The sequence below is a fragment of the Eriocheir sinensis genome, chromosome 65, assembly GCF_024679095.1.
Source record: "Eriocheir sinensis breed Jianghai 21 chromosome 65, ASM2467909v1, whole genome shotgun sequence".
NCBI classification, from domain to species: Eukaryota; Metazoa; Arthropoda; class Malacostraca; order Decapoda; family Varunidae; genus Eriocheir; species Eriocheir sinensis.
The window spans coordinates 5,272,408-5,286,812 of NC_066573.1; the positions used below are offsets into that span (position 1 = coordinate 5,272,408).

General features: G+C 44.2%; 1 long non-coding RNA gene across 1 annotated transcript in view; it reads right to left on the reverse strand.

Annotated features, from left to right (window-relative positions):
- Nucleotides 1-2,105: 2,105 nt before the first annotated feature.
- Nucleotides 2,106-14,405, reverse strand: part of LOC126987524 (uncharacterized) — a 102,216-nt gene continuing 89,916 nt past the window's right edge. The window contains exon 3 of the long non-coding RNA XR_007740975.1: nt 2,106-2,176. This is a non-coding gene — a long non-coding RNA (uncharacterized LOC126987524). The remainder of the gene's footprint in view (nt 2,177-14,405) is intronic.

The following is a 14,405-nucleotide window of genomic DNA, read 5'->3' on the forward strand; positions in this document are numbered from 1 at the left end:
GCATGGTAGTAGTAGTAGTAGTAGTAGTAGTAGTAGTAGTAGTAGTAGTAGTATCCCGAAAGCTTGGTATGGATTAACTCAATGATGTGTGTGTGTGTGTGTGTGTGTGTGTGTGTGTGTGTGTGTGTGTGTGTGTGTGTGTGTGTGTGTGTGTGTGTGTCGTGGTGAGTCACAGACCTTCGTGACCTCGCCAACCGGAAGTCAGGAAGTCGGCCGTCCCCCCAAAATGTCTTCCATCATGCCTGCCTCCCCCCCCACACACACACACACTCCTCCTTCCCCTTGCTCCCTTCACCCCCTTGATCACCCTTCCCCTCCCCACTCATGATAACCACCACAACCTCCTTCCCCCTAATCTACCTCTCACCCACCCTCTCCTCCTCCTCCTCTTTCTCCTCCAATTGCGACCCACAGTTACTACCCTTTCCCCCACTTCCGTCTCCCCAGCACGCCACCACGACCACCACCACCACCTAGTCTCTGCTTGCCGTCCACCACAGTCGCTACCGAACTCTTTTTTTTCTTCACCAGACGATTCGAGGATCAATAACTGCACGGAAAGGCACCTGCCCAATAATGCAAGGTGACACGGCTCTCTCTGTCTGTCTGTCTCCCTCTCCCTCTCTCTCTCTCTCTCTCTCTCTCTCTCTCTCTCTCTCTCTCTGACAAAGAGCACTAGGGTTTAATGCAACTACTATAATACAAGAGTAATAAAAGTTAAAGAAAATTGCAAATCATTTTTTATTCTTTTTTTTCGGTAGCAAGGGATTCAAACGCGACCACAGACAGTCATTTGGGGTTTGTATGTGACTGTTCGTATGTTACTTTTTTTGTGGCCGCCGCAAGACCGATGCTCGAAAACACAAAAGCTCTACATATATGCACTACAAATACGACGTTAGCCATGAAAGAGACAGGTATGGAAAGCTGTGTTGCCTTTTTTACCGTGTGTGTGTGTGCGCGCGTGTGTGTGTGTGTGTGTGTGCGCGCGTGTGTGTGTGTGTGCGTGTGTGTGTGTGTTCGATAACCACAACTACCCTCACCACCATTATCTCTACCGACCACCATCACCACCACTACCCACTATCATCCAAGCCACCACTACCAGCACTTCCAACACAACCACAGTTCCCCCTGGTCCTCTTTCACAGATGGAACCGCTGCCAATTACCCTCACAAAGCTGTTTTCAAGCGCTACGGGACGACCAGCATTGTTATAAAACGTTGCAATTACTCGTGCACAACAAAACATAACATCCACTGGCAGGTTTCCCCGTCCAGCCTATCCCGTGCCGCCAAAGGTTAAATCTTTCTTGCTTGACTCCAGACAAACGAATATAATCCAGATGAGAAGCGAGAGTTGTTTCGTGAATCCGTAATCGAGGCGAACAATCGGGAAACTTCCGTCTGCCTCTTCTCGTTAAGCTGGATCATGTCTGTTGACTTCTCCAGTTTATAGTTTCTTTCAGAATACGGAAAAGTAATGTCAAGTGGCTGTTGTCAGGGTTGTGGAAATATAACAGAATGATATGTATTATGGTGATATCTAGATTTTTAGTTGATAATCAGTATATAGAAAAAAAATAATGCGGCGGTTGCAAATATAATGTAAATATATTTAGATATAGATTTTTTTTATATATCTGTGTTCGCCCCAGTGTCAGAAAATGGATACAAACAACCTTAAAGCAAAAGGAGACGGTCGTGGACATACTGTGAACGTGTTGTTGATATCTAGTTTATGATTCAGCTCGTGGTGAATTCAGGAAAGGGAGAAATCAATATAACTGGCGGACGCGATGTTTGTAGATGTCTAGCAAATGTATCGTGTGCGTGTGATAGATTAATGGGTTGCATATTCATTAGGACTAAATTCACGCAAAAAAAGGAGACACTGACATTAATAGAATAGGCAAAGGTTATAAATGTAATGCTTATCAATTGCTCTCTCTCTCTCTCTCTCTCTCTCTCTAATCTGTTTAGCGGACCACTACAAAACATGTAAAAATCATGTATGCTTTGAGGCACTCTTTTCTCCCTCTCTTTCACTCGCCGCAGCAGACACGAGCACCTCCAATTAAGGTGATTATCATTTTTTACCTTACCTTTCTTTCCACAGGTGAGTGAGCGCGTTGGTGGCCGCTGACAGTCGTGGAAACGTAAGTTGATCATTTCTCTGTAAAGGGGGACAAAAATTTAAAATGAGGAGAGGGAGCATTGATGTGAAAAAAAACATTAGACGCAGAACTAAGAGGAAATATCACACATACACACACACACACACACACACACACACACACACACACACACACACACACACACACACACACACACACACATAGCAACATACACGGAATCACGGAACAAGATTTCGAGACCAAATTTGTTTCTCTTTTGTTTGTTCTGTTTCGCGTATGTGAGGCTTTCAAAGGGAGTGTCCCTCGAATGCCTTTTTTTCATCTTATTTTTTTCGTCTGTGTGAACTTTCTATTGCATCGGCCACTCGCTGGAGGATCGGGTTATGGAGGCAGCCATTTCCGTGCGTGGTGCTGAAGCGGATATGAGAGAGAGAGAGAGAGAGAGAGAGAGAGAGAGAGAGAGAGAGAGAGAGAGGGCAGAAAACAAAGAAGAAAAATAGGTAAATAAGAATGATGAGTAACTAATGCAAGAATGGTATAAAAATCAGTGAATAAAACCAGTGAATAAAAGTGTGAATGAATGAGTGGCGGTGAGTTAATGGTGAACGGTGAAAGGGTCGGATCACACTTCAGCCCACGCACCTGAGTCCATCCCTCGCGCTCCCCGTTTTCTTTTAGGCCGCGTTGCGTTTTTCGGCTCAAATTACTCGTCCTTTTTGTAGCTTAAAGTTCACGGTCATATTTTTCAGCCTAGATTCTTGATCACTTATTCTCTCTCTAAACTTCTCGTGGTTGTCTTTCAGTTTCAAATTTGTCATCGTTTTTAGATTTTAAGATTGTCGTCAACTTTTTTTTACGGCTTCGTTTTCGGGGTTTTCCTCAGCTTAAATTTCGGGTATTTTTTATTTTTTAAATATTCGGTCAATTTTCCACATCAGCTTAACGTCTATATGTTTTCCGTCTAGTATATAGTAACATCTCTCTCTCTCTCTCTCTCTCTCTCTCTCTCTCTCTCTCTCTCTCTCTCTCTCTCTCTCTCTCTCTCTCTCTCTCTCTCTCTCTCTCTCTCTCTCTCTCTCTCTCTCTCTCAACTGCGTAAACTGATTCATTTTTAAACGTGCGCTGTCCACTTAACTCATTCATTTGGTTGCTCGTTAGCCTTTCCCACCCGCTAACTCATTAATTTAAAACCTCATTAATTTCTGACTAATTCATTAACTGCGTCACTCGCCCACTCACTCGCCCTGAATTTTTCCTTAACAGAATTCTTAGCTCACGGGCATAAACAGTCTCTCACTCATGCGCTCACACACTTAATCACTCACTCACTCCCTCAATCACTCAATCCCTCGCTCACTTACTCATTTGCTTCCTTAACCAACTGACACACTCACATACTCTCTTTAGTTCTGACAAATTCAATAACTGCATCAATCACTCTTGCCCCTCTCACACTCACACTCACCCATTCACTCGACTCACTCACTCACTCTCACGCTCCTTTATTCATCAAATCCTCTTCATTTGTCCCTTGAATTTCCTTTAAACCAGGTGACATATCTCTCCTGTTCTTCTTTTCCCTTCTCCCATTTTCTTTTACACATCTCTTTTCTCGTATCCATTCTTTTCCTCTCCTTTCATTTTCCTCTTTCGCCATTTCGTTTTCTCTCCTCTAATCTTCCCTTCGCTGTTCTCTCATATCCTCTCCCCTTTCTTTAATCTTCTTTACTTCTTTATTCTCCTTTCCCTTCCCCTCTACGCCCTCTCTCACTCATCTCCTTTCCCTCTGCATCTTTTTGTATCTTCTTTCCATCTTTTGCATCCCTTCTCCTATCCTCTCTCATCCTCTGTTTTTATTTTTATTTACTCTGCCAGATCTCCTCTCCTCACCTCTTCGCTCCTCTCCTCTCCTTTCCTCTCTTTTCCTCTTTGGCCTTTCGCGTAAATACGACCAAATGTTTTATTCATCATATTCTTATTTTATTTCTCGGTGTTAAGATGCACGGAACAGACGGGAGAAATGTCACGATTTTGCTTCCCTTGTGGTGACCAGGAAGAGGAAGGAGGAGGGGAGAAAGAGGGAGGAGGAGGAGGGGGAAGAAGAGTACGAAGAGAGGAGGAGGAGGAGGAGAAAGAAGATAAAGAGGAATCACAAACCTTAATCTTAATGAGCAACACAAAACCTCCAAAGACAAATTATACCATCCAAGAAATGACTCAGAAAGCTCTTTAATAGGACCATATTGATAACATCTGAATCTTAATATATTCTCTCTCTCTCTCTCTCTCTCTCTCTCTCTCTCTCTCTCTCTCTCTCTCTCTCTCTCTCTCTCTCTCTCTCTCTCTCTCTCTCTCTCTCTCTCTCTCTCTCTCTCTCTCTCAGTTCACCGCCGCATTTTTCAGTAATTTCCGAGCATTAATATTCTCTACGGCTGTTCAGAGTTCAGAGTGTGCCACGAGGGGTCGATAAGTCACTTTCCTGGGGCCGCTGTGTGCCTGGCGGGCTGCTTCAACTCTTTCTTTACGGGGTCTGCATATTACTATACTTTTTACCTTCACTTGTTTCTTCTACTGATGAGCCTTTCTTGGTTACTACTGCTGTGGACTTACTTGCCTTGTCCTCTTCATTTCTTTGTTTTAAAGCTACTCATATACGATCCCTTTCTACTGATATGAATTTTACGATTACTACTACTACTACTACTACTACTACTACTACTACTACTACTACTACTACTACTACTACTACTACCACCACTACTACTACTACTACTACTACTACTACTACTACTACTTCAATATACAGCAGTTCAACTTATTCTGTATTCTGCACAGTGTTGAAAAAAGGCGCACAATTAACTAAGAGTTCTCAGCTGTTTGAGCGAATTCACACAGCTGATTCATTAAAATGACTTGGCAAGCAAAAAAAAAAATCATGATTGAGCCAATGGTTAAGTTAATTAATTAATTAATTAAATACTGAATAATGAAAAACAATGAATGAACAAATGAATAATAAAAAAGAAAGAACGAATGGAATAATGGAAAAGGATGAATGACAATTAAAAGAAGAAGTGAACAAAGAAATATTGAAAGCGTGAAAAAATATGAATCAATTGAGAATAAAAATAATTTGAGTATGAAGAGGAGAAAGAATTAATAAGTGATGAAGTAAAATAAAAACAGACAAGGAAAAAAAGAACGAATGTCTGAAGGAAGGAATGCTCTGTCCCTTACGGAAATACCCGCCGGGGAATTTAATAAACAGACGTGCTGATGGAGTAAATTGACATGTTCTAAACTTAATATGGAGAGATCTGCGTCTTGTAATGGTGACGGGAAGCCATTAACTGACGGAGGAGACGCGGCTGCCCCTCCGTCTGCCCCTCCCTCGGGACGTCAGCTGTCAGGCGGGATGCTGCTCGTCGCGCGGAGGACACGTGGGCAAAGACGGCGACTCACTTACCCACACACCATCCCTCCCTTCCCTCCCTTCCCTTCTTCCCTCCTTCCTTCCTTCTCCCATTGCTCCCTCCTTCCCATCCAAGCTTCGAGCCACAAGGGTAATACACTCACTCCCTCTCTATATTTCCGTTTCCAGGTGGCTGTTTGCTTGTCTGTTTGTCTTTGTTTCTGTGTCTGTTTTTATTTGTTAGTTTTTGTCTCTCTCTCTCTCTCTCTCTCTCTCTCTCTCTCTCTCTCTCTCTCTCTCTCTCTCTCTCTCTCTCTTCAATATTTACTCTAACTAAGAACTTACGTTGAAATACACGATTAAGTATATCCCTTTACAAGACTTGAGGATCTTCTGTCTTGTGTGTGTATGTGTATTCGTATCATACTTCTATTCATGGATCTTACTTTATCTTATACCTGTATTTTGCCGCTATTTATTCTGTACATGTTCTTTCTGTACATGTATCGGTTCAGTATGTCTTTACGATGTTTGTAATGACCGCTCAAGTCAACACTGAGGCTTGTCTCTGTCCCCTCGTGTCTTGCCTGGTCTCGGCGTCGATTCAGTCAGACGTCGTGCAAACAGAGGAGTTGCCGCGACGATCATGGCGCCAGCACCGCCCATCAGCAAGGGATTGAGGGATTAGCGCGGCACAAGCGGAGGCAGGGGTGGCGACGCGAGTCTGGCCTCAATGCATCCCTTCCTTCCTCCTCTCCCCTGCCCTCTTCTTCACTCTCCCTCTCCATTCTCCCTCTCCCTAGTCGATCTAGACTTTACCAACCCTCATCCTCAACCCTTCCCTTCCCCTTAGCAGGTTGTTCTCAGCTTAAACAACACAGCTCCCTTCCTCTCCTTAGGTTCACCCCGATGTTACACGAAGCTTAGGTGATGCTGTTACAGGTGTCTGCCCTGAAGACAACCCTCCCTTCACTCTCCTATTTTAAGCTCGTCTAGACTATTAATAACAACGTCTCTCTTCCCTTCCTTCCCTCTCTCTTAAGCTGGCCTATGTTCCCCACGTCCTCCACAGACTTAGTGACGACTCGACAAGACTTTGACCTCTAACCAGCCCTCCCTTTCTCCCTCCTTCCCTCCATTCCTTCCAGCTATCCTAGGCTCTAACAACCCTACCTCCTTTCTTTCCTCTCTCCCTCCCTTCCTTCCTTCTTTCCTACACGCTAGCCAAGACTTCTCACGCATTTAACTCTCACAACCTCATCTTCCATATTCAATTATTACATCTATTCTATTTCCCATTAACATTCCCACTCTTCCCTTCACTCTCTTACTTTTCTCCTCCCTACTCCTCTTTTCCCTTTCTCCCCTACTCACACCCCTCGCCCCCTTGTCCCCTCCTTCTTCATCACCTCGTGCCCTCTCCCTTCCCGTTATAACTTGGTCTCATCCTTTGCTACATGTAGTATTAGAGGCGCTTTTCCAGGACGTTGACTGGAATATGTTTCGCCCATCAAGGTCTTGTTGATCTTAGGTGTTGTTCAGCTTGATATTAAATGCTGGGACGACACAAGTTAAGCCACGTAATTCACACAGCTTTTCGCGAGAGATTAGAGGCAAAGGTTGTTACCCTCATCAACTCCCCTTCCTGTCCTTTTCCTGAGTCTACTGACACAAGAGGTAACTGTGCTGCGATAACTACTTACCTGTCTATCCACCTCTACCTGCCTGCGTGCCTGCCCACTAACCTTCCTACCTACCTATACACACACACACACACACACACACACACACACACACACACACACTACCTAAAAGTTATGACGTAAATTCCTTCCTCACTTTCTTTCTTCCTTTCTTCCTTCCTTCCTTGAATCCTCCCTTACTTCCTTCCTTCCACATGTACTTTTCTCTTCTTTTCTTTCATTATTTTCCTTCATTTCTTCATGTCTTATTCCCCTTTAGCCTTCCTTTCTTCCTCTTTTTCTTTCTTTCCTTCCTTCCTTCCTTCCTTCCTGCCATACTTCCTTCGTACCGACACGCATGCACCTGAGGCCCCTCGTTACCTGTGACCCCCCTCCCCCCCTTACCTGCCGCCGCTACCGTGCTTTCTGTCATGTGACCACTGCAGGAGCCTCGCTGGAGCGCCTACTTAGCGTTCCAGCCAGGCACGGAAGCAGGAATTGTTGTAACGGCATTTTGTTATCATTATTCCGTGCGTGTGTGGAGGGGGAGGTTATGTGTGTGGGGGGTAAGGGGTATGTGTGTAAGTGTTGGGGGTATGTGTGCGTGTGGGAGGGTGTGTGTGGGGGCGTCTTTGTGAGGGGAGGTTACGTGTGTGTGTGTGTGTTTGTGTGTGTGTGTGTGTGTGTGTGTGTGTGTGTGTGAGTGTGTGTGTGTGTGTGTGTTATTATGTTTGTTAGCCGGTTTATTCTATATATTCTGTATTTTCTCTCCCTCCTTTTCCTTGATTTGACTTTCTATTATTTTTTTACGACTCTAATTATCCTTACAGACTGAAAACGAGGGATGACTTTTCTTTTTTCTTTACATTTTTTCACTAATTATAAGGATTTATTTTCACTTCACGCAATTACCTAATTATCTTCATGTAACGGTGTACCGGGGGGCGTTCAAAGGCGTTGATTAAGACTCAGCTTCCTTTAAGGCGAATATATTCTTAAGCCTATATGTACAGGAGCGTCTGAGCGAGAGAGACTGCAGGTGTGTGTCAGTCGGACTCTCGTGAAGAAGTGACGAGTTATAGATTGGAAAATAATGAAGTTACAATTGGTCACGTATGTCAAGGTGACCTCTAAGCTTGATGAAATGCTTTGTATACAAACTGAGACGGCAAACACTGACGGACGACATTCCTATAAGGTGGCGTGATCTATCTGTCGTGGGTTTTTTCCATTGACAATTGTATGCCTAATTCGTGGTGATATTAAATAATAATAATAATAATAATAATAATAATAATAATAATACATTGATATCCTACTATAACACTCACACGATGTATCTTTCCTCAACCTCAGACTCTTCATTTCTCTCAGTCTCCCTCCATCCCTCGCTCCCTCCCTCCTTCTTCCTCCTGCACCTCCTTCCTCCTTATTGCCTATACACCTCACACACTTTCCTTTCTCCAACTCTTCCTCTCCCTCACTTCATCCCCCTTTTTTTTCTTTCTTCTCTTTTCATTTTCTTTTCTAATTTTCTTGTTTATTTTTCTTCTCCTATGCTTCCACCTCCGTTTCTACCTCCTCCTCCTCCTCCTCCTTCTCCTCCTCCTCCTCCTCCTCCTCCTCCTCCTCCTCCTCCTCCTCCTCCTCCTCCTCCTGCCTCTCCTCATTTTCCTCCCGCCGCGCACTCTATCCTTGTCTCGGTAATTACAGATTTCCCTCAGGGTCAGGCAGGAAATTAATCATAAGTTCTCTACCATGATCACTCTTCCCCCTCCTCCTCCTATTCCTCCTCCTCCTGCAAAGTGGTTCCGCGTAGTGGTTGCTAAGTGTGGTGGTGGTTCGAGTTCCATAGTGGTGGAAATACTGGTGGCGTTGAGAATTTGGTGATGACGATGGTAGTTACGGTGGTGGTGATATTGGTGATGATATTGAGGGTACAGAGGAGATGGTAATGATAGTGGTGATGGTGGTGGTGGTGGTGGTGGTAGCAGTGGTGAAAAATTTTGCTTAATGAATTCGTGAAATGCATATCTGATTTTTCTCTCTCTCTCTCTCTCTCTCTCTCTCTCTCTCTCGTGAGACTCGTGCCTAATTCTAGTATCCATAGCAACGCGAATTCCAGGAGCCAGTAATTGTGATCTGCTCCGGTAATTTAATGATTTTAGTCGACGTTGCCAAAAAATCCTAAGTAATGTAACAAATAAATTTAATCCGTTATTCACTCACTCACTCACTTCCTCGCTCGCACACTCACTCACAACGTCACTGACTCATGTACTCACTCACTCATACATTAATTCACTCCCCCCCTCAATCATTCACTCATTCAATCATTCACCCATTCACTCACCCACTCACTTTTATATATTTTTTTTTTTTTACGTTTCGGCCTATGGCACCGTTAGGCTTACTTGGTGGGTCTGATGGTCGGCGCCAGCCCGTTGTGGCGCAGGCAAGTGTTTTTAGTGACGCTATCTTGCTTGGCTCACGCTGCCCTCCACCCCCTACCCCGAGCTAATCTGCGATCCCCTCTTTAGAGAGAGAATACAGAGTCCGGGTTAAATGGTGGTCTTCAGGATAGCATGTGGGAAGTCTTAGGCCACTCGGCTGTGACTGAAAAATCCCAGCTGTGACGGAGGGCGGGACGCGAGACCACTTCCTCCTGGTCGAGGCGCCCGCACGCTAACCACTCAGCCACCACCTCGCCAACAAAACAACTTACTCACCCACTCGCTTATACACTCACTCATCCAGTCACCCACCCTCTCATTCATTCACTCACTCACTCACTCTTACTAACGTACATTCCCTTCATCACTAACTCAACTAATCACTCATTCACACTTTTCCTAATCCACTCAATCACTCACCAACTTTCTCACTCACTCACTCACGCTCTCATTCATTCACTCACTCACTCACTCACTCTTACTAACGTACACTCCCTTCATCACTAACTCAACTAATTACTCATTCACACTTTTCCTAATCCAGCCAATCACTCACCAATTTTCTCACTCACTCACTCTTTTACTAGCGCATTCACTCACTCACGAACTAACTCACTTAATCACTTAATTTCTCAACCACTCACTCGCTGACTCACTCTTCCGCTCCGTCTAATGTCCTTAAGCTCATTACTTCCATCAACTGAATTAATATCATGTTAATTATTTTAGTTTAAACACATTTCCTCCTTGTGATATTAGTCGTTAAGGTAATGTTCTCTCTCTCTCTCTCTCTCTCTCTCTCTCTCTCTCTCTCTCTCTCTCTCTCTCTCTCTCTCTCTCTCTCTGTCATAACCTATTGGATATTCGCCCTTTAAACGTTTCTTTTTTTTCTTCATAATTCTGATAATCAAAATTTCCGTCATACGAGTGAAGGATGGCCGATGAAAGAGGGAAGTAAAGGAGGGTGAAAGTAAAAAGGAAAGGAGGATAGAGAGGAAAATTTGAGGGACAGGGGAGGGAGGGAGGAAGGAAAGAGATTGAGGATAAGACGAATAACGAGAAGAATGTTAAGTCAACAGGAAAACTAAGGAAGGAAAGGAAAAAGGTGAAGGAAAAGGAAGTAAGAGAAGGGAGTTGAAAAGACAGAAGGGCAAAAAAGGAGAAGAAATAAGGAGTTGGGGATAAGAGAAATGGAGAAAGAAGATGGAATTAATGCAAAAAAATGAAAAGGGAAATAAGACTGGAATAAAAACAAGAAAAAGATACTAAAGATAAAAAAAGGACGGCAGAGAGGAAGAATAAGAGGTTGCATGTGAGAGGAATGGAGGATGAAGAGAAACTAGACAAATACAAAAAGAGAGAGGAGGGAAGGACGGAGGCAATGGAGGAGAGGGTAAAGGAGAAAGGAAGGATCAAATGGACAAGAACGGAAGATAGGAGGGATAAAAGGCTGAGGGGGAGAAAAATGGAGGAGGAAAATAGACACCAGGAAAGGGAAGAGAGGACAAAAGAAAGCTTGGAAGAAAGGAAAATGGTGGGAGAGGTCGAATGTCAGAAAGAGAGAGAGAGAGAGAGAGAGAGAGAGAGAGAGAGAGAGAGAGAGAGAGAGAGAGAGAGAGAGATTGAAGGGGTGATGGCTTTTTAAAGACCTCACCCTCGCTTTAAATAGCTGGCGACGAACCAAGATCAATTTAGAAGCTTACGGTGGTCCCTCCTCCTCCTCCTCCTCCTCCTCCTCCTCCTCGTAATCTTCATCCTCATCTTGATCTTCCTTCTCGTTCTTTTCCTTCTCTTCTTCCTCTTTTCCCGGCTTTTACGTTTACATCCTTGAAGAGCTCTCATTTCTTCTTCTTCTTCTTCTTCTTCTTCTTCTTCTTCTTCTCCTCCTCTTGGGGATTCCAGTTTATCACAAGTCTCGAGCGTTGACAGGCCGCCGCGTCTTGTCTGGTTCGTCTTGGCCGCGGCGGGACAAGGGAGGAAAGATACGGGTTGGCGGGGAGGGACGAGAAGCAAGGAGGAACTGATGACACGTGACAGTGGGAAATGTTATGAAGAGATGGATAGACACAGACGGATGGTCGGAAAGACAGACATATATGAAAAGGGTCTAAGAAGAAAGCAAGGGGGGGATGATGAAGGTTGACAGTGGGAAATGTGGTAAAAGAGGAGATTGACAGAGACAAAGAAAGACAGGAAGAGAGATAAACAGAAACGAGAAAAGGTATAAAAAGCAAACACACTAGAGAATAATGAAGCATGGCAGTGAGGAATAGGGGAAAAAGAAAGGAATGGACAGACAGACTCGCAGACGAAGAAACTGAAAGGCAAACAGAAGTGAGTGGTGCCCAGTGGAAAAGCATAAGAGGAACTGATGAAGCAGGACAGTGGTAAATGTGGTAAAAGAGATAGACAGACAGACATACAGACGGACACACTCGGAAAGACAAACACAGATGAAATAGGTCTACGAAAAAAGCAATTAAGGACTGATGATACATGATTTGGAAATGTGATAACAGAAGAGATAGACAGAGAAACAAAAAGACAAACAGGTTTAAAATGTATCCAAGAAGGGGAAGAGCAGAAGACCAGAAGCAAGGATGATTAAAGCGCGGAGGTAGAATTTTCATGTGATGGTTAGATTATCGTGATCATTATTAAGTGATATGGAGATGGATGAAGAGGGAGCTGCGGGAGGGCATGAAAGAAGTTATGAGGAAGTTAATGAGTGACTGATGGTGGAGGCGAAAGAGTAATAATTATGATGAAGGCAAAATTAGTTAGTAATGAAAAAATCAATATCAATTAACTTTCCCGCCTCAAAATTGTACCAAGAAGAGATGAGAAGCGCCAGGAAAGAGATAGATAGATAGATAGATAGATAGATAGATATAGAGAGAGAGTATAACAGGATTGATAGGAAGAATATCTGTGATCTCTGAGAAGTATGGGCAGGAAGGGCGTCTACTTGAAAGAGTGTGATGTCTGTGGCTATGTGTGTGCGCGTGAACTGGGAGCTGAGTGGAACTGTTGGTGCTGGTGAGGCCGTGAGACAAAGATGTATGACGGAACCATGGCTGTTTAGTGCTTACAAGAATGGCCGGACGAGAGAAATGAAAGTCAAAGTAGATGATTTAGTTGGTGATTTAGGTGTAAGGTTGACAGTAAGAATAAAATAGTAGTCGTTGGGTTAGGCCTATCTGGAGATTATATAGTGTTAGCAAAACATTAAAAGCTGCCGCAGAGGAATGTAGATGAACTTGAATGTGTAAAGGAGAAAATCAAAAGTAAATGTAAGGAGGAGGAAGGTATTGGAACAGAAAAAGGCAAGAGAGCAAGCCATTGAATTTGCAACGCCATCCAGATGTAGGGAAGTGAGCATGACAATGTAGGAGCTTGTTAGAGGGAGTGAAGTTGAAAGAAGAGATTTAGCTGAAATGCTTAAGAACGGTTCTGTGTAGGTGAGGGTGCATGAAAGGGCAGATCAGGTAAAGAGCGGTGAAGAGCAGAATAAGTGCCTTGAGGAGTCATGAAGGGAAGTGTGTATAGGGGAAAGAAGGGTATAAGAAATAATATTACCCTCCCAGCTCTGTCGTGTGTACCAGAGGCATGAACGCGGAATGCAACAAAGCACTTATTAACACACGCAATGAAGATGGGCAATATAACATGAGCATTTGGTTTTACGATGGCATATTGAAAGTGATGAGAATGTGCATGAGTTTTGGTATGGGTGTTGAGATAAAAAGAGTGAATTGAAGAGTGGTTGAATATGTCAGGCAATGTACTCTAAAATGGTTTAGACGAATTAGGGATGAGTCGAGAGTGTGTGAGACGTATGAGAGAAAGTAAGATTGAGAGAAATTATATCCGGAGAGAGAGAGAGAGAGAGAGAGAGAGAGAGAGAGAGAGAGAGAGAGAGAGAGAGAGAGAGAGAGAGAGAGAGAGAGAGAGAGAGAGAGAGAGAGAGAGAGAGAGAGAGAGAGAGAGAGAGAGAGAGAGAGAGAGAGAGAGAGAGAGAGAGAGAGAGAGAGAGAGAATGGAAGGGGCCGAGTAAATGAAACTTGGATTATGGTCACCGTAGACTTTAATTGTCGGGCATAGCCACATGGGCAGACTGACAAACAAAAAGAGCGATAATAAGAAAAATAATGAAGAAGAAGAAGAAGAAGAGGAAGAAGAAGAAGAAGAAGAAGAAGAAGAAGAAGAAGAAGAAGAAGAAGAAGAAGAAAAAGAAGAAGAAGAAGAAACGAAAAAGACGAAGAGAAAGACCAACAAGGAAAATATAGCCGCAGGAACTATAGGCTGAGGAATAGGCTGGAGTGAAGGAGGAGTCCGCGGTGGGCCAGTAAGACACGGCCGGCACTGGGCGTGTGTGAAGGCGTCCAGCCACTAATGAGCTCTTCTCCCTCGCCTGGAATCTTGGATACTGGCTTGTCCCCGCTCCCTTCCAGCAGCGTTTCGTTCCGTCCCTCAGGGCTGGCCGCGCTGTATGAGAAAAGGAACGCGAGCGCTTCAATCTGCCGCTGTGGCAATCCAGCTCGTGATAGTGTGGTGAGCGAGGCGGTGGTGGTTGCATGCGGCGGGCAGGGACACAGCTGGCGTGCGTGTGTGCGATACGTTGGTGTGCTATATAGTAAACACAAACCATAAACACGCGAGTCATGGCATACGCAATCTATTGATCCCATGGGAGCGAGCGCTGATTGGTGGAGAGCCC